This window comes from Lutra lutra, chromosome 13 (assembly GCF_902655055.1).
Source record: "Lutra lutra chromosome 13, mLutLut1.2, whole genome shotgun sequence".
Taxonomy (NCBI): Eukaryota; Metazoa; Chordata; class Mammalia; order Carnivora; family Mustelidae; genus Lutra; species Lutra lutra.
In genome coordinates, this window is record NC_062290.1 from 7,369,646 (window position 1) to 7,397,198 (window position 27,553).

The window sequence follows — 27,553 nt, forward strand, 5'->3', positions numbered from 1 at the left end:
ATTCTCTAGATTTAGGTGTACCAACTATCTTAGAGGTTTCTAGAAAATAGGAATAAACTCTAATTGGGTTTTATGAATATAGGTACCTTTGGGGGTTGGTGGAGGGTCTAGATTTTTTAAGTATACACAATTTAAAATATCTCCAAATAAAATACCCAGTGGCAGTAAGCCCTGGGTTATTTTGGTTTAAGGGTTTGAGACTCATAATATATTTGTTTGGGCACCATTTGACCACAGTAGCTAATTTCCACCACAAAACAGATGCATTTGTTGACATTTCAATTTTATCAGTGGCTCTACTGGTCTCTTAGTTATCTGTGAGTCTCTTGGCATTGTCAAACAAGAAACGTAGCTGAATCTTTTTGTATAGTCCCATGAATGATGACTCTCATTCCTTTTGTTTCCACTGCTCCGGGATTATTATAGGACAGTACTGCTACTGCTCCTTGTTTCCACGTTCGTTGCCTTCTAATTCAACCCTTATAGCATGAGCATATGTATTTCACCAAAACATTGCTTTTATCAAATTGCATTTTTATGTATTTTATTTTATTAAGTGGGCTCTGTGCCCAATGTGGGGCTCAAACTCACAACCCTGAGATTGAGTCGCACGCTCTACCGACTGAGCCAGCCAGGTGCCCCCCAATCACACTTAAAAAAAAAAAAAAAAGATTTATTGTTTTCTTGAGTGGAGGAGCTGAGTGGTATAGAGGATAGAAAAGGAAAAGAGCAGTGGGCTATTTTTGCCCTGGTTCTGGCTGTATGACCTTAAGCACAAAAATATACCTTCCTGGACCTCTGTTTCTCCATTCTGTAAAATCATTTGTTGTGAAAATTGGTTGAGATAATGAATGTGAAATTGCCATTACTTGTACTACTACAGGGTAAAAAGATCAAATTCCTAAATCTAGAATTTCTTTCCTAACAGCTCCATTTCTGTACTATGCCTGCCATATAATAGGTGTTCTTGGATAATTGAATCCTATCTTTTCCCAGCCTTATCTTGTACTTCTCTCTAATCTTCCAATTCAGGTAAGTAGTCTCTACTTTCTCCGCTGAAAATGTTGTTCAGAGCCCAATCTCTCTGTCTCAACCTCATTCATTTTTTCAAACTCTTTGTTCAGGAATGGTCAAGTCTCTCATATCTCATTCTGTCCACTTTGCTTTCTTTGCAACAATGACAATCTTACTGTCTTTACCACTCACCACTCTACTTTGGTATGTATAATATCTTGATTATTAATAAAAGTGTCGTGTGTGTATGGCTTTTCTTTCCCAGTGTATTGTAGGCTCTTGGAATACAGGAATAATAGCTTTGATTTTGTAGTTACTCTTTAGGGATATTTTTTTAAAAGATATTTATTTATTTATTTATTTATTTATTTATTTGAGAGCGAGCAAGCATGAGCAGTGGGGAGGAGCAGAGAGAGAGGGAGAAGCAGACTCCTGCTGAGCAGGGAGCCCTTCACAACACAGGGGTCGATCCCAGGATCCTGGGATAATGACTGAGCCAAAGGCAGATGCTTAACCTACTTGAGCTGCCCAGGAGCCCCTCTTTTTTTTTTTTTTTTTTTTAAAGATTTTATTTATTTATTTGACAGACAGAGATCACAAGTAGGCAGAGAGAGAGGGGGAAGCAGGCTCCCTGCTGAGCAGAGAGCCTGATGCGGGGCTCAATCCCAGGACCCTGAGATCATGACCTGAGCTGAAGGCAGAGGCTTTAACCCACTGAGCCACCCAGATGCTCCCAGGCGTGCCTCTTTAAGGACATTTTAATGTGACTTGTAATATATCCAAGTTGACCTATTGATAAGTAATGGTTTATATTGTATTTGCCAGGAGATAAAAGTTTAGAACAAGGATTGGCAGGTTGTTAGACACGACATGCTATGTTTCTAATAGACCACTAACACTCTGATTTGTGGGGTTAAGTCTCCAGACTGTCAGGGCTTTGGGGTAGGATCTCCCTCTGGAAAAAAACAACCTACAGGTTATTGTCAGTTAAAGAGTCTTCTCTTTTAATAAAGCATCCTTTAAAATATAGATACCTTCATTAGTAAGCATGTCTTCTTATTGTAATATAGTTTCCTTGTGAGTATAAAGGAAATTTAAAGAAAGGCATAAAAATTGTAGCATTGAGAAGAGACTGGCTTTTCTACTGATACCCTTTTGTTTGGGTTGTCTGTTTTTTTAGTATTGGCATTTTTATATATTCAAATCAAACGATATGCTGTTCTTTCTTGGATAGGTAAGGTATTAGAATTTTCCACCAATGTGTATCTTCCATATGTTTGATTGCTGTAGCAGTTTTTTATTGGGCCATATTGGTTAGCAGTTTGCATACATTCTAATTCCCCAATATAAAGTGTACAGTTTGATGAGTTTTGATAGTCAGGTTTAGTCCTATACCACTGTCACAATCAAGGAACAGAACATTTTCATCATCCCCCCAAATTTGTTCCTCTCCTTTTTTTTTTTTTTTTAAAGATTTTATTTATTTATTTGACAGGCAGAGATGACAAGTGGGCAGAGAGGCAGGCAGAGAGAGAGGGGGAAGCAGGCTCCTTTCTGAGCAGAGAGCCCAATGCAGGGCTAGATCCCAGGACCTTGGGATCATGACCTAAGCCAAAGGCAGAGGCTTTAACCCACTGAGCCACCCAGGCGCCCCATGTTTCTCTCCTTTTGTAGTTGATCTTCTGCTGCATCCCTGGGCCTCTGGTGACTGCAGATCTGCATTGTGTCCATCATTGTCTTGTCTTTTCTAGAATTTGCTGTATGTGGAATCACACAATATATAGTTTCTGTACCTGGCTTTGTATAGGTCACACTTAAATTGAGATTGTACATGAATCATTTAGAGTGGTACCTTCTCGTTGCTGAGTGTTGTTCACTGCATGGCCCTCCACACTTTGTTTAGTCTCTTTGGATTGTTTCTAGATTTTGGTTTTCCTGGAGAAAGTAGTTAAGTGCATTTAGGGCAAGTGTTTGGGCATATGTTTTATTACACTCAGGTAGGCGAATAGGAGATTGTGGAATCCTATGATAAGGGCATGTTTAATTTTATGAGTAGTTGCCAGTCTGTTCTCCAAAGCAGCTGTGCCATTTTGCATCCCCTCTGGTAGGGTGGAAGCGTTCCAGCTGTTCCTTGTCCTTGCCAGTACCTGGGATTGACAGTGCTTTTAATTGTAGCTATCGTTCTGGTGACTATGTAGTGGTAACTCATTGTACTCTTAATTTGTATGTCTCTAAAATGACTGATGATGATGAGCTTCTTTTCATATGCTTATTGGCCATTTGCATATTGTTTTTGTTAATGTCCAAACCATTTACCTATTTTTTAAAATCATGTTGTTGTTGTTTTTTTCTCCTTCTTATTTAGTTCCTTTTAGATATTTACATATTCTGGGCACAAATCTTTTATCAGAAATATGTTCTGTGAACTTTTTTCTCATGTCCGTGGGCTTGCACTTTGATTTTCTTAAGTTTCTTAAGTTTCAAAGAACAAAAGTCTCATTAAGATGAAGTTCATTTATCAGGGTTTTTTTTTTGCATTTTTTTTTGTGGAAGATGAAAAATTTTTTCTAACATAATGTCACTTAAATTGTCTCATGTTATCTTCTAGGAGTTTGTAATCTTATTTTTAGGTCTATAATACATTTTGAGTTAATTTTTATAGATGGTGTAAGATAAGTTTCATATCTTTCCATATGAGTATCCAGTTTTTCCAGCACCATTTGTTGAAAAGACTAATTTCTCCTTTGAGTTACCTTGACATCATTATTGAAATAGCCATATATGTATGGAGGTATTTCTGTTCCATTTTTTAAGAAGATTTATTTATGTATTAGAGAGTGTACTTGAGCAAGTTGTGGGGGTGTGTGGCAGAGGGAGGGAATCCCAAATAGAACCCAATATGGGGCTTGATCTCATGACCTAATCTGAAGTCAACGATCAGATGCTTAACCTACTGTGCATCCCTCCCTCCAGTTTTTTTACTATCTTTATGTGTACCCTACTGTCTTGATTGCTGTAGATTTAGAGTCTTAAAATTAGGTGATATATAATTTCTAACATTTCGTCTTGTGTTTCAGATTTGTTGTGGTTATTTTAGATCCTTTCCTTTTGCATATAAACTTTAGAATTAGCTTATCAAAATCCACAAGGCCCTTCCTGGAATTTTGATTACAATTATGTTGACTTTGTGGATCAATTTCACAGAAAATAGTATTTTCATTATATTGGGTATGATGATCCATAAACAGGATATATCTCTTTTTTAGGTCTTTAATTTCTCTTATGATTTCTAGTCTTTCAGTTTTCTTCATATAGTTTTTGTTAAGTTTATCACCAAGTATATCATATATCTGATACTACTGTAAATAATTTATGCTGTAAATTTCGATAGTATTGAAATACAATATGGCTGGTATAGAAATATATTTGACTTTTTAGATATTGACCTTATAACCTCATAATGTTACTAAATATACCTACTATTCCTAAGAGCTTAAAAATAAAAAAAACAACGCCTTGGGATTTTTTGCATAGATGATCATGTTGTCTGCAAACAAAGATGGTTTTACTTCTTTTCTGATTTGTCTGCTTTTTATTCATCTTTCTTGCCTTATTGCATTGATTAGGACCTACAGTGTTGGATCAAAATGGTAAGGGAGGCTATCCTTGTGCTCTTCCTGATCTTAGAAATACAACATTTCGTCTTTCACCATTAAGTTTACTGTTGGCTCTAGGTTCTTTGTGGATACCCTTAATTAAGTTGAGGATGTTCCTTTCTATTGCCTGTTTGCTGGGAGTTTTTATTTATGAGTGAATGTTAAATCCAGATGATTCTATGCTTTTTCTCTTTTAGTCTGTTAACCTGGTAAATTACCACGATTGATATTCTAATGATAAAGCAACTTTGAATTCTGGGATAAGTCTGATTTTGTCATGATTCATGACATATATCTCTATGTCACGAGGTTTGATTTGTCAGCATTTTTTTACAGATATTTTTGTGTCTTTTTTCCTGAGGAATATTGATAGTAGTTAAGTTTCCGTGTTTTTGTCATTTAAAAAAAATCAGGATAATCTTAGCCTTGTAAAATGAGTTAGGGAATGTTTCCCCATCTTTTATTTTTGGGAATAGTAAGCAGCAACTGCCTTATGATTTGGGAAATACTGAAATTCACTTTTGTAACTCTAACAATCTAATTCTTGTTACTGAAATAAGAAATATTCAGTATAGGAAGAGGCCATCCTTCCTTTCAGATATTCTCCAAATGGTTACTTGCCACTAAAACCAAAATAAAGCAAAAACCAAAGTAGCAGGTATGCTAATATAGGTGTTTGTAAAACTTAATATGCAAATTAAAAATTTAATAACTTGGATGTGAGTTTAATATCAATAAACCATATATTTGATATATGATATATCCATAGAGATGTTAATGCTTGCGTTAATTTTTGTTCATAAAACATTCTGTGATGTCCCTTGAACATTCTCTGTAGGTGGTGCTTTGTTTATACTTCTGCTTCTTACCAGACTTGTCAGTGGTAATTGTTATGTTACCGTGAATGTAAAAGAAACTTTGCTGTAGCAGAATATTATTCTGATTGTACTTCTTCCTAGCAAGAACCTAGTCCTCGAGAGTGCGGTAGTTCTTACGTCATTTGTTTTTAGATGAGAAGACTGGCAGATGCATTCCAGTTTCTTAGTCCTCACTAATGTTGACTTTACTGAATAGCTCTTTACATGCTGGTGTTAAAACTATTCTGTCTTCACCCCAAGTGTGTCCTTTGAACTTTAGGGTCTTGATGACAGATGCTTTTCCTGACTAACACAGTATCTGTTAAAATGGTTTCAGAGGATTGGGAAATTGGATCAAATGAATAAAAATGATGAATTGTAACATTTAATAAAGAAACACAAAACTCAATTTATGTTTTCATGCCATGAAAATATTTATTCTCTTACGTACTTTCAAGAACATCAAAGTATAAACTTTGCTGTAAGATTTAAAAGCATTTGCTGCGTGTGTCTTGTGATCCCACTCAGACTGTAACTGCTCCCCAGCCCCCACTCAGGAGAAGCTCTATGGCCTGTAAATCACCTAGTGTATTCTTGACTTTGTACATATTTTACATTTCATGGAATAATGGGATTTCAAAACTACCAGGAAAGTTTAAATTATATGAAAGAGAATTTCATAAGGTGCTTAAATAGATCCTTTTTTATTTTTCCTCTCATAGCAATCATGAACTTGAAATTTCTCTCCTGTGTAAATTTGCTAAATGCTTACCTTGCAGTAAATACCACCTACATAATGACATAAGATATAAGAATCAGTAGCTAGAAACTAAATCATTAAGCGTATTGTTGATACTTTGCATGATTATATTTTAGGCAGTATCTCGCCCCATGAGTTATATTTATTTACTGTATGGAGTGACATAAAAAGCTGAGTTACAAATGACTCTTTTAAAGGCAGCAGTGGGACTGTTACTGTGTAACACATATTTTAAATGAATTTTAGTGAAAGCAAGGAAATAAGAAAAAAATAATCTCAGGGATGGGTGTCAGAACTCACTGGGAAATGCCAGATTTTGTAGATTGCAATGACCTGTCATTGTACAAGAGAAATCATTCTGTGGGGACGTTAACTACATCAGAATGAGAATGCAGTAGAAATATTGGAAGGCATTTGTAGTTTAGTTCTCTGTTGCACATACAGTAAAAATATGTTGCTACTTAGGAAATGGGCTAGGTGATGCCCAAGTATCATCCTTTCTCACTATGGAAACAGAAGTTCTTGTATTTGGAAATGGCAACAAAATAGTGAGCAATGTCTCGGAGCTTTTTTGGATAGTGGACTAGCTGCTATCATATTGTAATGTAATTAGTGATATACTGTTTGAAGACTTTTTTTTTTTAGCCCCTAATAATCCTCTTAAACTTGGGAGGCTGAGAGGTTAGGCGCTAGCTCTGTGAAATCCTGCTTTAGTTAAGATGTACAGAGAACGAGATGAATAAGTAACATGAATCAACAACAGCTTTGGTTTATTAGTTTCAAGCTTCATGCTAAGAAAAGTAAAATTGGACGCTAAACGTTGTAATGTTAAGTTTTCAGAATTTTTGCTTACCCTCCTTGGTGAGTGTGTAAGCTAGAGGAAGAATGGGTGGGTGGATGTTAAGAGTGATAACGGTTTCATTGAACAAAGGCTTTTTTTCTTTTTTTTTTTAAGATTTTATTTATTTATTTGACAGAGAGAAATCACAAGTAAGCATAGAGGCAGGCAGAGAGAGAGGAGGAAGCAGGCTCCCTGCTGAGCAGAAAGCCCTATGTGGGGCTCGAACCCAGGACCTGGGATCATGACCTGAGCCGAAGGCAGCGGCTTAACCCACTGAGCCACCCAGGCGCCCCAAGGGCTTTTTTTTCTAAGAGTATTAAATTTATGCTACGGCACTGTTAGATTCTTCTTTTTCATGGATGTGTCCACTGAGGTATAGGAATATTTGTGTTGATTTCAAACCCTTTAGTCTTTAAATTGCTGAGATGCTGATCTCGTGTGTCTCATTATGGGAAAATTTGGCATTTTAGTATAATACAATTTCACTTTTAGAGACCAGACTAGATTCAGTGCCTTTACTGAGTATCTGACAGGTACCTTTGAGATTTGCTCAGCCCCTGCCTTCCATGGTCCAGTTTGTCAGAGGTCCCATGAGAAAGCTGGTTCATGCATTCATATCTGAGATGGGTCGTAAGCCAGAATAATGACAGAAGGCAAGAGGGATGCCCCAGACCAAGGTCCTTAGATATATAATCATCTTTTAAAAATGAGAACTTCTTATAATAAGATCTTCTCCCTATTATGTCACCATATAGTTGTTTAAAATCTTGATTATAAAAGCAACACGTATTTTATAGAGAGGAAAGGAACTAATACCCATATCTCACCACCCGTGGAGAACATAGATTTTACCTTCTTTAGGTAATAATACTTAAAATATAAAATTGTTTTAGGGTCATTAGTGGAAGACCCTCTCTTTTGCAGATGCTTTTCTATCAAAATGTACCTAATCTGAGTAGAATGGGTAAGAAGGTGGAAGGATGAGATGGTGGATAACTAAATAGGGGCTGAAATGACTCTTTAGGAGAAGATTCAGAGGGAAAAGAATCCTTGTGATGTTACTGAAGCATCGACTGAGAAGGGAGACACAAATGCCCGACCCTCGTGAGCCCATCTGTGGACACATAAAGTTCTGTAAATTGAGAGTTGTTCTTAACCACGTCACATATCGTTTGCACTTACCACTTATAATTTGAAAAATATATTTTGGTTCTGGTGGCATTTGGGTTAGTTTTTTGCACCCAAATGAAAAACAGTGTCTTCAGAAGAGAGGACGGTCCAGTAAGGTTGCCAGCTCTGTGGCTCTAAATTCTTTATTCTCCAAATTTAAACTACAGGCTCTGGTCCTGGAACTTCCCAGGTGTGTTTTTCACTTTTCACAGAGGTGATTGGGTTAGAAATCATTCCTGGTTATCTGAGTGAGAACCCTTTGGTAACATGCCTTTTGATTCTAAGATAAGTGGATGATATGTGTTGCATAAATCATGTCACAGCAAACAATTGTCACCTGGCACTAGAGCCTGATGAGATTTAAAAATGTTGGCGTCTTGCCTGTAGTGTTCAGCTACAGTTCTATAGAAAGTCTGTCCGTACAGATTGAAGCAGTGCTTGGTAATGCAAGATTTATCTCTCAAGTGATAGGGCTTGTATGAGTTTATTACAGGGATCCCTGCCCTGAGCTCCCAAGACATACCCAGCGAGGCTTTGTTTTAATTTTTCATTGCTCTTCCTTTGGCGCATTTGTAAGAAAACGGAGGAGAGCTTCAGCTTGCAAAACCCTTAGTCTTTATGTAGTTCACCGTCTCCTGCAGGGCAGGACTGCTTTCAAAAGTAGTCCTAGCCCAAATTTGGACCTTAAGATACTGCTTGTATTTGTGGTGAATGATTCCCTGTCAGACCTCGTCTTCTCTTTAACCTGTTCCGGAAAGTTCTACATGCACCCTTGCTTACAGTCAGTTTACTGATACCCAGCCTTTGCTTGCAGAATGCTGAAGGTCTACTCAGCACGTGCACCAAAGAGGCAATGAACCTATGCTCTTTGACTCTGGAAGAAATATAGCTACAGGGCTTTTCCTTCACACTGGGCCATACTTTCTTTCTAAAAATGTTTGATTTTGGCATCCCCAGTCCTGAAAACTTGTGTCACTGATAGGACAACTGTAAGTTTTTGATGTCTTTGGACTTCAAACAGATGCATACACCGTTTAAAAAAAAATCCTGGGGGCGCCTGGGTGGCTCAGTGGTTAAAACCTCTGCCTTCGGCTCAGGTCATGATCTCAGGGTCCTGGGATCCAGTGCCCGTGTCGGGCTTCCTGCTCGGCGGGGAGCCTGCTCCTCCCCCCTTCTCCGCCTGCCTCTGCCTACTTGTGATCTTTGTCTGTCAAATAAATCTTTAAAAAAAAAAAAAAAATCCTGTCCTTCCCACCTCCCATCCCTGTTAGGTTCCTTCTCCATAGATAATGACTTTCCTACGTTTGATCTGAACCCTGTTCTTGGTGTGTGTCCTGTTAACCATGTGGATTTACTGTGTGTGTGCCCGAACTCTGGATGGGCATGCGTTTTAACTGTGTGTTGATGGTGTCATCCTCTAGACATCATTTAGTTTGTCTCCAGCACTGATTTAAAGATCTGCTGTGTCATTGGGTAAACGTCTTGATTCCTTCTAACCACTGCCTAGGATGTTGTAGGAAGTATTTGCTTCTTTTATTTATCTTACGTGTTGGACATCTAGATTATAGTGCCTTTTTATGATTGACTCTATGTTTCTGGGCTATCTGTTGGACTCCACACAACTTAAATTCCAGCTACATTAATTCTTGTCTGAAGACAGTGTACTCTTTATATTTCCATGGTTTTGTGCATATTTCCAGCCTTTTAACGACTCCTTCCTTACCCTGCGAGACTTGACTCCTATCTTTTCCTTGGCGAGGACTTCAGCAGTTCCTGCTTACTTGAGCTAGTCCCTCTGTACTCTGCTCATACAGCTCTTCCTTTCATCTTGGTAATCTAGAAGCTGGTATTTCTGCCTAAAAGTCGATTTTCCCTCTGGATTTTTTGAAGGCGGGGACCAAATCTTAGGTATCTTTGTGCCCTTTGCTTCAGTGTGGTGAATCGCATACCTTTGGCATGCAGTGACACACTAATTAAGTAAATGAAATGTGTGTAGGTTCTCCCACGTGAAATACTGCCAGTACGAGCACAGATGATTCTCATATGTAAGGATAGGTTGGAACACACACACCGAGGTAGTATTAGAGTAGTGTTCAGGAGGGTGAATCTCGAAACGAGTTGAGGTTTGGGACAATAAGGACCACAACCTGTTAGGTTCAGGCCATAACATGTTCAGAAGTAAAATCAAGAAAAATCAAGAAAAAGCATAAACTGTTGCTCAGGATAGATGGTATAATACTGGATGTTGGAACAAAGGCAGATTTGTGGAACTCCTGGTCTGGTTTCAACTTCTCTATGGAAAGAAAATGATATTCAAATTCGGTAAAGGAGGGGCGCCTGGGTGGCTCAGTGGGTTAAGCCGCTGCCTTCGGCTCAGGTCATGATCCCAGGTCCTGGGTTCGAGCCCCACATCGGGCTTTCTGCTCAGCAGGGAGCCTGCTTCCTCCTCTCTCTCTGCCTGCCTCTCTGCCTACTTGTGATTTCTCTCTGTCAAATAAATAAAATCTCAAATTCGGTAAAGGAGGCTCGTGGTGGTAGCAAGGGAATTAAAGTCCAAGGAAGGTGGGGCAGTGGGGAGAAAGCACTGTGATGCTTGGTTTGTTCGTCTCTCAGAAGTTAGGATCAGAATCAGACGTGCCGAACGACTAGCATACACATACTGTTTTTGTTTCCAGAAAAGAGGGGTCATGGCAGATTTCTGCAACACTAAGATTATGGGTTTCTTATCTATCCTGGGACACTTCTTTAATTCGTTATTAGACACTTTGCGAACACTGTCCTAGAAAAGAAGTAGTCCTCTGGAGACCACATGGGTTCACTTGGAATGTGTCATGTTAAGCTTGGGTCACTTTTTTACTGTCTGGGTGGAGTAAGTTGGTTTTGCAAGGGTTCGGCCAGTGTGTCACAGATGGTGTTTGGGAGATAGATGGTCAAATTAGGGTTTATATGCGGACAGGCAGATTCATAGACGGTTGAAAAAAATTTGACGGGAGGATTGATGTCAGCTAGGAGAGAGGTGTTTCTAGTGATGTGATCTGGCTCTCTCTTTCGCTTTGTCCTCGCAATCATTTTTATGACCAATTTCGATGAAACGGGCCCATCACATTTGCATATCACATAAAGCTGAGCACAATAGCTAATAGTTTGGGTGAGGGAATCAGGACTAAAATAAAAGCTTAGCCATCTGAAATGACTGGCTGAAACTCAAATGGTCTATAGCAGCGGTTAATGTAAAAGATCTGGATGTAGGTTTGTCAAATTAGCACGCTTGTTGAGAATCAAGTAGACGTGTTTTGAGAGCATCTCATATGAAGAAGACCTGAGAATTTGTGCTCTGTTACGGCCATGTCCCAGGTATAGACTGTTGTATTAGTACGAGTGCAGTGTCTGGAGTGAAGAAGGTTTGGTCTCCGTTGGTGAGAAAATACTATTATATTCATTTACTGCTTCCAGGTTCTAGGATGTATCTGGGTACCCTGTCATAAAAGGAATATTTCAACGAATCAGCTTGCTTTCCTTACTAAAACTTTTGTGTCTGTGTGTGAGGAATCAGCAGAATAATAGATATTTTCAAGTATTTAAGGACCGAAAGAGGAATTTGCCTCGTTGCATATTTGTTTAGCTTTTAAAAGAAAGGAATCAGGTACCCAGCGTGGGGCTGGAAATTGGGCCAGGCATTGGTGACACAGTAGTGACTAAGAACAAAAAGTGACCTCATCTTGACCTTTTGTGTCACTGACAGTCCGGGAGGAAAGTCGGACATGAAGCACCCAGTGACATGAGTGAATGTAAATTACAGCCACGGATGACGACAGTGGTGAAGTAAAGGCAGCCTGAGGGAGGACAGTGGGGACAGTTGATTTGGTCAGTGAGCTCGCTGCTGTCCGCAGGAAGTGAGGAGGAAGATGAGAAAGCGTGTCTATGAGGTAGGCGAAAGGAGGACAGGGATCCAGGAGGAAGGAGCCTGTCCAGGGTGCACCCCAAACCTGAAAAGGGAGAACAGTGGAGGACACTCAGCCTTTGGAGACTTTGGCAGGAAGTTTATTCTCTGTCTAGGAACAGGGAAAAAGCATCTGCTGGTCTTATCTGGGAGATTGATAGAAATTTGGAACGGCTTCTATGGGGAGTTAGCGGACTTGCGGCCAGAGAGGATGTCCTAAACCACCTGAGGAAGGACCGTAGGCCACGGACGTGGAGTCGTGCTGTAGGAGTCTGGACCGTCCAAAAGGGGAATTCAGCGGTGGGCGGCGGGGAGAGAGCCCTCTGCTTGGGGATAGAAGATGTGGGTACGGATCCCGTTTTTGCCACTTACAAGTTTGGTGGCTTTCTGTCCCTCAAGTAACTCACAACTTTTTGCTCACAGATTTTGACTGGATTAGATGATTCTTGTAAATGACTTACCAACTGTGAGGTGTTGTTCCATAAAATGGAAGAACTGAGAAAAAAAAAAATCATCAGTAATTGCTCTTATTGGACGGGGCGATCTAGTAATAGAATGGAGTTCCTGAAGTGGTTCCTAGTCTAATTACTTGGAAGTGTTTAAGATCTTTATCATTGTTGGGGCGCCTGGGTGGCTTAGTCACTTAGGCGTCCAACTCTTGATTTCCGCTCAGGTCATAGATCTCATGGTCGTGAGATGGAGCCCTGGGTCAGGTTCTGTTCTCAGTAGGGAGTCTGTCCCTCTGCCCCCTCCCCCACCACTCATTATCATACTCTCTCTCTCAAATAAATCTTTAAAAAAAATATTTTTATCATTGTAGCTTCAGATCCCTATTCTCCTACCGGTTGTCCTGGAACAATCCTTGACCTGTTAAGTCCGAAAATTTATGATGACTCCGTACTTTTTGACTTTCTAGTAGCAGTCAAGTTGCTGGGTTTGATTTAAGGTCGCGTGTGACCTCAAAAGCAAGAAGTGGCTTTAACAAGTCTTGTAGCAGAATCCTAAAGCAAAAAACTAGAAAGTATAAAGAATTTCTAAAGCTATCTTTTGGTAAGGTAGTACTTGTGTCTATTAAATTATATTCAGGTACACAGAGATATAGATACATTTCTGTGCTAGAGTGTTGCCTGTGTATGTGTGTGTGTCCATGCAGATACACACAAGATCTTGTGAGCAGAAACATGCCATTAGTTTTTGAAGTGCTTCAATTTTAAACCCGCAGTAATACAAATCAGGGTAAAATATAGCTCTTTTTTTGGAGACAGCTAGGAGGGAATAGTATCCCTAATAACTCATTGAAGGGCGTATGCATTGGTAACGTGTTATGTATGCACACATTTATGCACACAAAGTCCATTTAACAAATATTCAGTGAGTACCTAAGATGTTTATTTGCCTTGCTCTAACCTGCATTTTTATTAAGCTTATTTACATATGTTACCACTAATCTCAAAAATTTGTGTCTTAATAAAATATGACATGCCGTTTTGCAGGAAATAAGGCAAAAGGCCAGGATGTGACTGTCACTTAAAATTTTAAACTTATACAATCTTCTGGCGTAATCCCCAAGACAGCTTCAACCATAGCGTTCTGCACATTTAATCAAGTGCTAAATGTTGTTGTCCTTGAGTATTTTGTTCCTTTGATGGTTATAAGAACCTCTCAGTTCTGCATATATTACCAATAGTGTATGATTCCTGCTATTTCGTACTATTTGAGAAGTTCATATGCAAAGAACATTCTTGTTCTCTAACACCTCTTCTTTAGGGAACGAGGAATAATAATTGCTGAAAACCAATTGCATTTTAGGGGTGTTATGCTTTGGAAGTTGCTTCTGGATCCATAGCTCGGTAGAAGACACGTGTGAGTGGGAAGTCAGATCTTCCCACAGACTTCCCTTTATACTTATAATTTCAGTAATGGACGGACCAGACACTATGCTAAGGATTTTACATGTACTTTTACTTAATCTTTCCACCAACCCTGTGAAGTGAAGTGTGGGTATTGTTATTCGAGTGTTACAGATGAAGCTGCTGGGCTTTTGTGAGGCTCAGTCACGGGCCAGTTCCATCCCCAGTCACTTCTGATTCTGAGACTGCTATGCTGTTTTGAAACAGCTGATTTGCTACAAAAGAAGTTGATTGAAATCATTTGAGACTAATCTTCTGGAGCCATGCTTCTTGCCTTTGCTCTGGTGCTATATTAAAAGGAGATAACCCACAGATAGCAGATACAAAGGTAGAAATAAGAAAGTGATAGCAGTCCCTGAGTCATAGATTTCTTGTTGTGGCTTTTGTCAGAAGTTTTTAAATAGCTAATGCATACACAGAGTAAAAAAAATAACTCAGATATGGGGCGCCTGGGTGGCTCAGTGGGTTAAGCCTCTGCCTTCGGCTCAGGTCATGATCCCAGGGTCCTGGGATCGAGCCCCACATCGGGCTCTCTGCTCCGCGGGGAGCCTGCTTCCTCCTCTCTCTCTGCCTGCCTCTCTGCCTCCTTGTGATTTCTGTCTGTCAAATAAATAAATAAATCTTTAAAAAAATTAAAAAAAAAAAAATAACTCAGATAGCCGGAGAGTATATACAGTGCAAATCATGTCTCCCCCGCCAACCCGCCCCCACCACCCCAGCCTCCTGTTCTCCCACAAAGAGGCAACCACTATGTCTAATTTCTAGTTTTTTTTTCCCAGAGGTAGAGTTAGCATGAATTGATTCTTTGGGGGAAAAAACCAACAAACATTTGAGCATCATGTCTAGAGAAACAAATATATGGAAGCTTCCAGGACTGGCCCCAAGTGGGGCTGAGCTGGAGAACGCAGAACTGGTCGCGGATGAGGCTCTCTGTAATGGGCCGTCACGTTAGCCCTCTCCCCACAGGAGTCACACAGCCCTCAGGCAGGTTGGCCCCATTTTATAGATAAAGAAATTGGTTGTTTCCATCCCAAGAAGAGTTGCATGGAGAGTAGTACTCAAATGCAGGGCTGTGCCTCTCATCTTTCCATTCTACTACAGTGCAAGCGACCTCCGGATTTGAGAGTCTTATGAACAGTTGTACAACTGTAGTGGTCTAAAATTGACTAGAGTTTCTACAGGTAAGCCAGGTAGTAAACTTAAGAAAGCCAAAGGGAATAGCAGATTTTTTTAACGTTTGAATACATTTTTTAATTCTAGAACAGATTCAGATTTACAGAAGGCTTGCGAGGATAGTTCAAAGAGTTCCCTTCTACCTCACACCCAGTTCCCCAGATTATCAACAGGTTGCACCAGTATGAGGTTACTCTCAATTCCTCCTTTCCAGACTGTACTGTTTGGAAGGAAGCCATTATGCACAGCCTACGTGTAAGGAGTGGGGAGTCATGTTCCACGCCCTTGAGGGTAGAGTATCTTCATAAATTATTTGGGATACTTCTGCATGTGATTTGTCTCTACTCCCGTGTTTATTTCGTCAGTCATTTGTTTAAGTGAGTATGGATTTGTGGATATTTATTTTATACTTTAGGCCATAATGCAATACCATTTTATTTTATTGTTCACATTGTTCCTGCTTTGGTCATTGGGAGCTTTTAATTGACGCCTGTATCCCTTTGACATATCCTCCTCATTGTGGGGTTTCTTTTGTTTTCATTCTGAACACTTCCTTGGTGCCTGGTACTATAGGGTGCATCAGACTCACCCCCGTATTTTCTGCTCCACTCTTAGAAACATTTCTCTAAACAACCCTAGTTCCTTTTATTGGAAAATAGTATTAGAAACCAAGATCTGGTGCCAGTTTTGGTAGCTCTTTTAAAACAAAATATTTAGTAGCAAAGAACGTTTTAGCTACTGTTTCAGGGAGTGCTGAGTTCTGTTATTTCAATAAGTCGTATGTTAAGATCCCTGGAATATAAAATCTACCTGAGTTGAATAGAATGATTGCAAGAATTTTAAAGTAAAATTCTAGGAAGTAATTATTTTATTACTCTTTCTTGTTACTTTACAAAAGCCACCTGTCCTTGATGGTGCTTTATCCCTGACCGGAACCTGAGGCAAAACTTCAAAACATGGTAATTTGAAGCAGGTTAGGATTAGGTCGAGGGTAGTGGAAAGACTTTAGACTCCATTAGGAAAATTAACAAGCCTGGAGTCTATGGAAAGACATGTAATTCATATTTATGTAAAGAATAATGCTTTCTTTTGCATCACTAAGTGTTTAAATTTGTGTGTCCAGCAGAGGATTGGGAGAGAATATTAAGGGAAGACAAAAAAAAAAAAAAAAAGAGCAAAAAATGACTATTGAGTATAATGAAAATATCTGGACAGTGGCACTTAACTGATTTATGTCATTTCAGAGGAATACTCCTTATTAGAGATCTGGCCTAACTCTAGAATTGAGATTTTCTTAATCTGAGATAGTTGCCCGTAGATCAGACAACTGTTTTGGGGGGGTTTGAAAGGGATTTGTATGTGTATATTTGCCATCTTAGTAGTACTGATAAACATTTCTTGAATGCTTATATCTTAGTTTCATGTTTTGCCCTGTCTTGCTCTGCGCGCATTCCCTTTTACTTATCAGCATCTACTATTTCAATAAGAAAGTTGAATTGTTGTAGCTCATCAAGCAACCAGATCAGAAGGATCAGAGGATCTGATAGGTGCATGCATAAAATATATGTTGATTGAAATAAACAAAATCCTTTTCTAAGAATTAACCATAGGTTTTTTTCCTGGGCTAGAGTTATCCCTATTTGTCCTCATTGACTATATTTTAATTTTCTCTTACTCTCACTTTATGCAAAGAATAGTCTTCTGGGGCGCCTGGGTGGCTCAGTGGGTTAAGCCGCTGCCTTCGGCTCAGGTCATGATCTCAGGGTCCTGGGATCGAGCCCCGCATCGGGCTCTCTGCTCAGCGGGGAGCCTGCTTCCTCCTCTCTCTCTGCCTGCCTCTCTGCCTGCTTGTGATCTCTCTCTGTCAAATAAATAAATAAAATCTTTAAAAAAAAGAAATAGTCTTCTAACTCAGCGTAAATAGAAAGGCATCGACTTAAATGGCGAGCGTGCAGTTGCAATTAGTAAGAAGCGCAGTACTAATGAGGAAGAGAACCAGGCAGGTGAACAGTGGAGCAGAGGTGGAGGAAGCAGCCTCCAGTGAATAAGCAGGGAAACTGAGTGAGTCGGAGGTGCCCAGGGAGCCTCGGAGGTGCCCAGGGAGCCTCGGAACGCAGGTAGCTGGAAAGCCCTGAGAGCGATGGACGGAGTGTAGAGATGGAGCAATCATGAAAGGAACATTCTGGGGGAGGGTTGCTGATGTGTCCCGAGGCTGGCAGAGATTGCCAGGGAGCATGTGAGAAGCAAAGTACCAAGAGAGCCTGCGCCCAAAGAGCCTGGAAGCGCTAACCTAGGACATCCTAGAGGGAAACGGAAGTGGATTAAGTGTACGCCTGTGGGCTAGGCGTCCTAGGTCATTTAAGTTTTAGATCAGCTCGTTCCTGTATCATGTCATTTAATTCTTACATCAACTCTTGGAGGCAGCGTATTAGTAGTACGGTATTACAGAAGAAGGAAATGAAGCACAGAGGGGCTTGAGAATACGCTGCAAACCACACAGCAACTAACGAGGGAAACTCAGACCAGGGTTTAAAAATTGCAATTTTTGTTTCATTTTAAGATTTTATTTTGTTATTTGAGAAAGAGCGAGCATGAGCAGAGGGAGGGGCAGAGGGAGACGGAGAAGCCGGAGCCCAGTGTGGGGATGCGGGGCTCGATCCCCAGGATGCTGCAATCATGACCTGAGTCAAAGGCAGACACTTAACTGACGGAGCCACCCAGGTACCCCCAAATTAGAATTTTTAATTTAATTTCAAAGCAGTTTGGGGGGATGGGGGTCAACATAGACTAAAACCAGTTCAGTGTAGCATAGGTGCAGACTTCTTAGGGTGTGCGGTAACCAACCATACTTTTTTGGATTTTCTGGGTCCAGTTGGCTAAGAGAAAGGAATGAAATGTTGACTGTTAGCTTTAGATAGTTTAGAGCTGCTAAAGAATGAATGTTATGGCGGGCTGCTGTACGTAGAGAGCCTTAGAATGGACTGAAAAGTCACGGACGCAGCTGATTGAGCAAATCAGCTTGCGGGTGGGCTGAAAGGTGGATGCTTTCTTTTAATTATCATTTCATATTCCCTTTGAACTCGTCAGGATTCCTATTGGCTAGAGAATGATTTCTGACTCTTCTTTTTTGGGGAGAATAGATTTTAGGGAGGCTATTCTTGGATTCTGGAAAACTGGTTGTTAGTACGTTAGTCCATTTGTGAATGGGAAGGGAAAGTAACAAAAACCGCTGTGAATTGTAAGGATGTAATATTTTAAAAATGGTGTGTTTATGTTTACAGAATAAATCTCAAGAGCAAATTAATTATATGTCTGTAGTTCTTGAAGTTAAGTAGGCTAAGTGGGGAAAAAGCATGATTTAATCTTGCTTTATTGCTGGCCAAATATCTAGGCTGGCCATTTTTTTCCTTTTAATAAAAATGCTTGTGGTTCCTTGTCTTCCCATTAGCTCATAGTTGAGAGCTCTGTTAAGTTGTCTGTGAGACAGCGTGCATTCGGCTTGCCTGATTAAAATTGTTCATGAGAGATCAAGCAGACAAGGGACTTTTAGCATAATTAAAAAAGCACTGCTGGCCTTTAAAGATGAGGTTTTAGAGATTTTCGAATTTATATCCACCTGTAGGGAAGTGTGTTTATGTAATTAGATTCCAGTTCTCTCATGAACCCTTCTTGATTCACACATGGTGTCCTTTCCTTTTATAGAATATCATCTTCTCCTGCAGGAGACAAGAAATGTTGAGAGGAACCAGAACTTGAATGAACTGAAACATGTCCCTTGAAAGATGACAGTGTGATAAGTGACATAATCAGTTACTTCCTTATGTTAAGCTGTTTATTCTTGAAAGGAAAGGCAGAAGCAAAGTTGAAGATAGTAAAAAATAAAAACAAACCGTGTATCCTGTGTTCTCAAACTAATCCAAGAAAAATTATACCCACTTTTGGGATATAATCTCATATATTTGGTGAATGGACATTTTAGTCCAAAGTCGTTTTTTCCAAAATTTTTTTGTCTTTTCATATTGCAGTCCCAGTGCTGGGCTCTGAACTCATTTAGTTCTTACTCTCATTTTACTATCATGTTTCAGAGATAAAAAACATAACGATGATTGCACTTAATGTGGTTTAAAATGGCTTCTTCTTTTGTCCTTTTCAAGCAAAGTACGCCGCTTTGGACTGCTTAGTACTTTCTAGAGTGCTTCAGTTTTGTTTTTTTTTTTTTAATGTGTTTCTAAAATACATTTCCCCCTCCCCCTCTAAAATATATTTTGGTTCTTTGGGAAGGAACCCTTTCTAGCATAAACCAAAATGTTACTGCTATAATGAGGCAGCATTTTAGAAGAAAATTACCAAGGTGTGAACTATTTTTTTTTTTAAAATCTACATGTACAAGGCATTAATTTCACAGACTAAGGGCTTCTGAACATGTGAGCATTTTTAGGGAAAGCATTTTCCTCAACGAGTAAGTAATGCTTTGTTTTCACCCAGAATATTGCTTTAGAACATTTCTCATGTAATTAAAATAATTTTTCCATTAGCAGAGTAGTTCTCAAACCTTCTTGACTTTTTTTTTTTTAGTTCCATCTTATTTTTGCATTTTTTTAAAAAAGAATTCATTCTAGCCTGATTTTAAAATTAAACAGCAGTGCAGAAGGAACCCAGATTATTTTCATGTCAGCTCTGGGCAAGAGAATAAGATGATAAAAGGACCCTGCCAAACCAGAAGGTACCATAAATTATCCCGGTTACATATTAAGACTAATTTCTAGGAACTTAGTGAAACATACATTGACCAGGCGTAAAAATGCTTTAATTTAAAATCTTAAAGAATTGAGGAAGAAAGGAGCCTGAAATTTTAAATGGTGTTTTTTTTTTGTTTTTTGTTTTTTTTGATGTCTTGTGTTATCTGCAAGAGGGAGTGCACTAAACAAGGTTACATCTTGAAATGGTAAAATCTGTGAATAGTTTTGTTTGTGGGAGGAGGTCACAAAAAGGTTATTTCTCTGGCTTTCTTCTTCTTGACAAGTAATCAGAGCAGTTCACAGATTTCCTGGTTTCCAACCATTTTATAGTCTTAAGAATTAATTTTTGCATCAAATTATATATTACCTTTACTTTTGATTAAATAGACTATTTTAACAGGACCCTACAATCAAGTAAGCTAGCTAACAGTTGCTTTAATTAAGACATAATTTAGGTTGAAATCATATAGAATTAGCAAGGGGCAGTATATGTGATAGCTGTAGGAAGGAATATGTCTCTGTTATAGGCATTAGGATTTCTTTTATAGATCAGAAAATAGGAAGACTCTCAAGTTTTCTTTATTCTTGTTTAATTTCAGACGCTGGTTTGTTTGTTTTTTTTTTTAAAGATTTTATTTATTTATTTGTCATAGAGAGAGAAGCGAGAGTGAGCACAGGCAGACAGAGAGGCAGGCAGAGGCAGAGGGAGAAGCAGGCTCCCTGCCAAGCAAGGAGCCCGATGTGGGACTCGATCCCAGGACGCTGGGATCATGACCTGAGCCGAAGGCAGCTGCTTAACCAACTGAGCCACCCAGGCGTCCCGACACTGGTTTTTATATCCATTTAATTGCTTATTCATCCACCTGTCCATCATCTGCCCATTTATTCAGTAAACCATGTGTTGAACCTTTCCTGTTGGGCTTGGGTACCGGTGATACAGAGATGAATAACTCTGAGGGGATGATTTTTTTTTTTTTTTTTTTTGCATGAAACAAATCACAAATAATTATCCACATGAATAGAGTGATGTGTGTGTAAAGGGAGGTCCATCTAATGACTGCTGGGATGTCAGAGAAAACTTTAGCAGGGGAAATAGTATTTAAACTGAGTCTGGAGGGATGAACGTTCCTTCACCAGGCCGAAAATCAGAGGAAGGGCACACAGAAAATTATGAAGAGCAAATACAAATGCATTGAAATTTTCGAAGGCGTGTGAATATTTCGGTATATCTGGAATATATGGGAGAAATACTCAAAGATGATGCTGGGCAAGTAGGCAGGTGTGTCTCCCATCACCATCTTGATGAGTTCAGACTTGGAAGGCGCTGAAGGAAATGATGCTGGGGAACATGAGAAAGTTTGTATTTTGGAAAAATAAATTGGGCAGGACTTTGGAAAATATTTAGAGAGAGAAGAAAGAAACTGCATTCAGCGTTCGTCAGATGGCCCCTGTGTCTTCAGTGAATCAGGGGGCAACCTCCTGTTCTTGGGTTTTGGGGTCAGACGGACTTAATTTCAGATCCTGAAACAGAAGATCCCCTTAACTTTCTCAGCCTGAGATTTTTTATCTGTAAAATGGGAATAATAGCTATCTTACCGTACTGGAAGGTTTCTGTGTTCAAAATGTCTAGCTTAGGGGTGCCAGGGTGGCTCAGTCATTCAAACAGCTGCCTTTGGGTCGGGTCATGATCCCGGGGTCCCAGGATTGAGCCCTACATTGGGGGCTCCCTGCTCAGTGGGGAGTCTGCTTCTCCTTCTGCCTCCCTCCCTCCGACTTGTGCTTCTTCCCTCTCTCTCTCTCAAAGAAATAAAATCTTCAAAAAAATTGCTTAGCTTGAATTTCTAGGCCTATAATATATATTCAATAAAGAGTAGCCATTGTTACTGATCTCTAAGTACTTAGAATTGGAAAGCAAACGCCTTTGTCTCAAGAAATTTATAATAGTTTTACTAATGCAGGAACAAATACGACAAATACACATTTTAGAAACTACGTTTAACTTTGATGCTTTCTTTACTGCTTTCTCTATGTGAAAGCCCATTTGAAGATTGACAGCTGTGTTCATTAACCTTGCTCATGAGCTCCTAAATACTTTACACCATTCAAAATATTTGGTGTTGATGGCTTTACGGTCTGATGAATATGACTAAATAAATTTCTCAAGTAAATGCACTCCTGCATAGTACATTTACAGATCAAGAAATACAGTCCTGTGTCTCCAGTGGGAATTTCTCCTCGTTCTTCACTTAACAGGTGATGGGTTGAGTTTCGCTTGAACTCTTTTTTGAACTGACTATTGAGAGTACTTTCCCTTACAAAGCAGACCATCCCATGTGTGCATAGCTTCAGTTGTTGGAATATTCTTTATGTGTCGCTGATGCGGCTGCATTTTAATTTTCTGCTCTGTAGGTGCTAGTTCCGTCCTGAAGCCACATGCACCAGATCTAATCCATCTTTCATTGGCTCTACTATCAGCTGTTTGCTGAAAGCCATCAGTCCTTTTCTCAGGCTTCTCATTTCCAGGTTTAGCGTAATTTCCTATTTTCCAGGTTTAGTGGTGGTTGATTAAAAAAACAAAAACAAAAAACCAGGTTTGTGTAAGTGTATTTAACATACAATAAACTGCAGTTATTTATCGATATTTGTATATGTCTGTGAAACTGTCACTGCAGTCAGAATGGTGAAAATATTGTCACTCCCAGGAGTTTCCTCATGTCTCTTTATATTCTGTGGCTTCCGCTTCTTCCTGTCCCATCAGCTCAGATACTGTCCTCCATCCCTGCAGTCGCTTACGTGCTTTCAGTCACTCTAAATTAGTTTATGTTTCCTAGACATTCATGTAAATGAAATCATTCAGTATGCTTTTTTGCCCAGCTTCTTCCACTCAGCATGCTTATTTTCACATTCATCCATTCTGTTGCATACAAAATAGTTCATTTCTTTGTATTGATGAATAGTAGTCCATCCATCAAATGGGTATACCACAGTTACTTTATCCATTCACCTCTCAGGGGACAAGTGGGTTACATCCAGTTACTGAGTATTACAATTAAGGCAGCTATGACCACTGGTACAAGACTTCATGTAGGCATACACTTTCCTTGTTGGGGTGTGGGTGGTAAATACTTAGCAGTAGAATGGCTGGGTCATAGGGTAGGTGTATGTTTAAATTTTTAAGAAACTTCCAAACTGCTTTTCTTTTCAAACTGGTTGCACCACTTGACATTCCCCACCAGCATTGTATAAGAGTTCCAGTTCCTCTGCGTCCTTATCAACACTTGATGTGGTCAGTCTTTGACATATTCATCATTCTAATGGGTGTGTAGTGGCTTCTCTTTGTGGCATTAATTTGTATCTTCCCAGGGTTAATGATTTTGAGCATCTTTTCATGTATTTATTCACCATCTCTTTTACTTCTCTGTTATCTGTTCAAATCTTTTGCCCACTTTATTATTATTATTATTATTATTATTATTGAGTTTTGAGAGTTCATTATGGATATAGGTCCTCTGTTTTCTCCTCGTAGCTGGTCTTTTTATTTCAATAAGTGTTTTCAGGAGAAGAATTTTTTAAGTTTGAGGAAGTCCCATTTACTAATTTTACCTTTTAGGGATTGTGTTATTGATATCTTATATTAAAAAAACTTTGCCTAACTCGAGGTCCAAAAGATTTCTCATTTATTTGTTTCAAGGAGCTTTATGGTTTTTACATTTAAGTCTGTAATCCATTTTTGCAATAGACTTTTTACTTTGGAATAATTTTAGGCTTGCGGGAAAGTTGTGAAGGTAGTGCAGAGTTCTGTGTACCTCTCACCTATTTTCTCCTATTATTAACATCTTATATAATGTGGTAGCTTTGTCAAAACTAAGCAACCAGCTTGGTTTGTTACTATTAACTACACCTCAGACTTTATTTGGATTTTGTTGGTTTTTCTGCTAATATCCGTTTTCTGTTTCAGAACTGAATCCAGGTGTCATCCACGTGTCTCCTTAGTCTTCTCTGATCCTTGGTAGTTTCTGAGTCTCTTCTTTTCTCATGATCTTGACAGTTATGAGCACTACTGGTCAGACATTTTGTAGAATGTCCTGCCATTTGAGTTTGTCCGACTTTTCTTTTCTTTTGGAGGATGCTGAGATAAAACTTATAAAAAGTGCAGGAGATCAGTGAATGAGTTAAGCCCACAATGAGGAAATAATCAAATCCAGCAGGTGGTTCATTCTACAAGACAACTGGCCTGGTCTCTTCAGTGTGTCAATGTCATAAAAAGATTAAGGGAGGAAAGGTGAGGAGACTGTTTCAGAGCAGAAGTAACTAAAGAGGACTGAATGACCAAATCTGATGAGGGAAACTTGACTAGATTCTGGTTTGAAAACAAGCCAGTTGGAAAGTTGGAAAAATTATGTATGAACTAGGTATTAGATGATATTAGGGAATTACTATTTGATTTTTTGGTATAATATTGTTATGTGGCTTTGTGGGAGGTCGCCATTTTTAGGAACTTCATTCTGAAGTATTTAGGAGTATGTCCAATGTTTTTCTCTTGATTAGACTGAGGTGATATTTTGGGAGAAGTGCCCTTTTATCATATCATGTCATGGGCAAGTGAATACATGTTATCAACATGTTTTATCACAGGTGTTGCTTAACCTTGATTACCTGACCAAGGTAATGTTTGCCAGGTTTCTCCACTCTAAAGTTAATCTTTCTTCACCCTTTGCATACTCTGTTCTTGGGGAACTAGTCACTAAGTATAGTCCATGATCAGGGGAGGTGAGAGGAAAAGTTATACCCTAAGTCCTGGAGATGGGTATCCACATAAATTAACTTGGAATTTTTCTGTAAGACAATTATGTAAACGATATTTAATTTTTGTCTTTTCTCCCCTATTTATTTCTTCAGTCATTTACTATATCAATATAGATTCATGTATTTATTTTATACTTGAGGTTGAAATCTAGTACTTCATTACTTATTTTGTTGCTCACCTTATTCTAGCACTGGGAGCTCTTTTAGGTTGGTTCCTGTGTCCTTTGACTTGACTCCCCCTGTTTATTTCTCCCAGACTTCCTTGTTTTCTGACGCTATAAGATGCCTAAGGCTCATCTTATGTTTTCAGTGCCTCAGCCCTAGAATCAGCCATTTCTCAAAGGAGCCCTAGTTCCTTATCTTACTTAGAAACCAAAATCTGGGCACTGGGTTTGCTTGTTGCTGCTACTGGGGTGTCACTGTGCTTAGATTCTCAGCAGACAGCGCAAGGAAATACATGTATGTGTGCTATTCCTTGTGTATACATGTCTATACTTCTGCATCTCACCGTTTGTATTTAAGCTAACTGTGAATTCATACTGATACCTGTGATGGTAGTTCTGTACCATCCTTATCCATGATGTCCCTTTCCCAACAGTGAGAAACATGCCTTGCACCATCCATTTACTTTGTTGCTCTCCCCCAGTATACACGTAAAGCAGTTTCAAAGTTACTAACCTGTGCCCTGCAATCCATTTTGACTTAAGTTTTGTATATGGTGTGAGATAATGGATCAAAGATCATTTTCTAAAAATATGAATATCCAGTTCTTTTAGCAGTATCTATTTAAAAGAGTTTCCTTTCTTCATGATTGTCTTGGCATCTTTGTTGTCCATTTATGCGTGGGTTAGTTTTGGAACTCTCTATAACATTCTAGTGTTGTGTTTGTCTGTCTTTCCTCTAGTAACATTGTCTTAATTACTGTAGATTGATGAATGTAAATCTCAAAATCAGATAATGTTTGCCCTCCTCTTCTTCTTTTTCAAAGTTATTTTAGCTGTTCTATGTCCTTTGCATTTCATATGAATTTTAGAATCAGCTTGTCAAGTTCTAGAAAAAAAGCCTATTAAGATATGGATTTAGATTGCATTGAATCTTTAGAACAGTTTCGCAAGAACTGACATCTGAACAATATTGAGTCACGTAATCCATGAACAAGTAATGCCTCTCTATTTATTTATATCTTTAGTTTTTCTCTGAAGTGTCTTGTAGTTTTCAGTGTCCAGGTCTTAAACTACTTTTGTGAGGTTTATGCCTAAATATTCCTTATGTATTGATGCTGTTGTCAATGGTACTGCTTTTTAACTGCAACTTCCAATGTTTAGTTGTTAGTAAATAGACATACAGTTAGTTGCTTTTTGAATATTGATTTTGTACCATGCAACCTTATTAAATTTACTAGTTCTTATTTTATAGATTCTCTCTGATTTTCTGCATGGAAGATCATATTTGTGAATAAAGAAAGTTTTACTTTTTCCTTTAAAATCTGGATACAGGGGTACCTGGGTGCCTCAGTCAGCTAAGCATCTGACTCTTGCTTTGGCTCATGTCATGGTCTCAGTTGTGAGACACTGTTTGAGATTCTTTCTCTTTCTCTCCCTCTGCCTCCCCCACCCCTGCTCACTCTCTTGCCCCCTTCCCCCAATCAATCAGTCAATCTTTAAAATCTGGATACATTTTATTTCTTTTCCTTGCCTGATTGCACTGGCTCAAACCTCTAGCAAAATGTTGAATAAAAATGATGAGAGCTGGCATTTCTGTTTAGTTCTTGATCATAGAGGAGAAATATTTAGGGTTTCACTATGAAGTCTGATGTCAACTCCAGGTTTTTCATAGATGTTCTTTATCTGGCTGAAGAGAGTTCCTTTTATGGCTACTTTGCTAAGGATTTTTAAAAAAATTAATGGATAATGTATGATTTATTTCAAGGGTACAGATCTGTGATTCATCAGTTTTACACTATTCACAGTGCTCACCATTTTGCTATGGATTTTTATCAGAAATGGTGGTTGGATTTTGTGAAAAACTTTTTTTTTTGGTGTCTATTTAGATTTATGAGGTTTTTCTTGTTTTAGTTTCTTACTATGGTAAATGACATTTAAACCACCCTTGAAACCTTAAACTAGTTTTAAAATCCTGAGATTGAACCTCCTTGCTCTTGATGTGGAGATTGCTGGATTCAACATTTTGAATTTTTATGTTTATGTTTATGAGGCTCTGGTGTGTAATTTCTTTTTTAAAATACTTCCATTGTTTCAGAATGATGCTGGTTTCATAGTATTGGTTGGAAAGTACACTTTTATCTCATTTTTGAGAAAATTGTTAGGATTATTTATTCTTTAAATGTTTGATACAATTCACCAGCAAAGCCATCTGGGCCTCAAGTTCTCCTTTTGGGAAGGTTTTTAAGTACAAATTTAATTTCTTTAATAGATACAGGCTTATGGGGCGCCTGGGTGGCTCAGTGGGTTAAAGCCTCTGCCTTCGGCTCAGGTCATGATCTCAGAGTCCTGGGATCGAGCCCCACATCGGGCTCTCTGCTCAGCAGGGAGCCTGCTTCCTCTCTCTCCCTCTGCCTGCCTCTTTGCCTACTTGTAATCTCTGTCTGTCAAATAAATAAATAAAATCTTAAAAAAAAATAGATACAGGCTTATTCACATATCTGTTTCTTCTTGAGTGAGCTTTGT

At 38.9% G+C, this 27,553-nt stretch overlaps 1 protein-coding gene and 1 long non-coding RNA gene across 9 annotated transcripts in view; one reads left to right on the plus strand and one right to left on the minus strand.

Annotated features, from left to right (window-relative positions):
* RFX3 (regulatory factor X3) overlaps positions 1–27,553 on the plus strand; it is a 290,084-nt gene that overhangs the window by 60,715 nt on the left and 201,816 nt on the right. The window lies entirely within an intron of this gene.
* LOC125083277 (uncharacterized) overlaps positions 13,838–27,553 on the minus strand; it is a 35,748-nt gene continuing 22,032 nt past the window's right edge. Inside the window, exons 2-3 of the long non-coding RNA XR_007122230.1 lie at positions 14,204–14,363; positions 13,838–14,084 (exon numbers count right to left, since the gene is read on the minus strand). This is a non-coding gene — a long non-coding RNA (uncharacterized LOC125083277). The remainder of the gene's footprint in view (positions 14,085–14,203; positions 14,364–27,553) is intronic.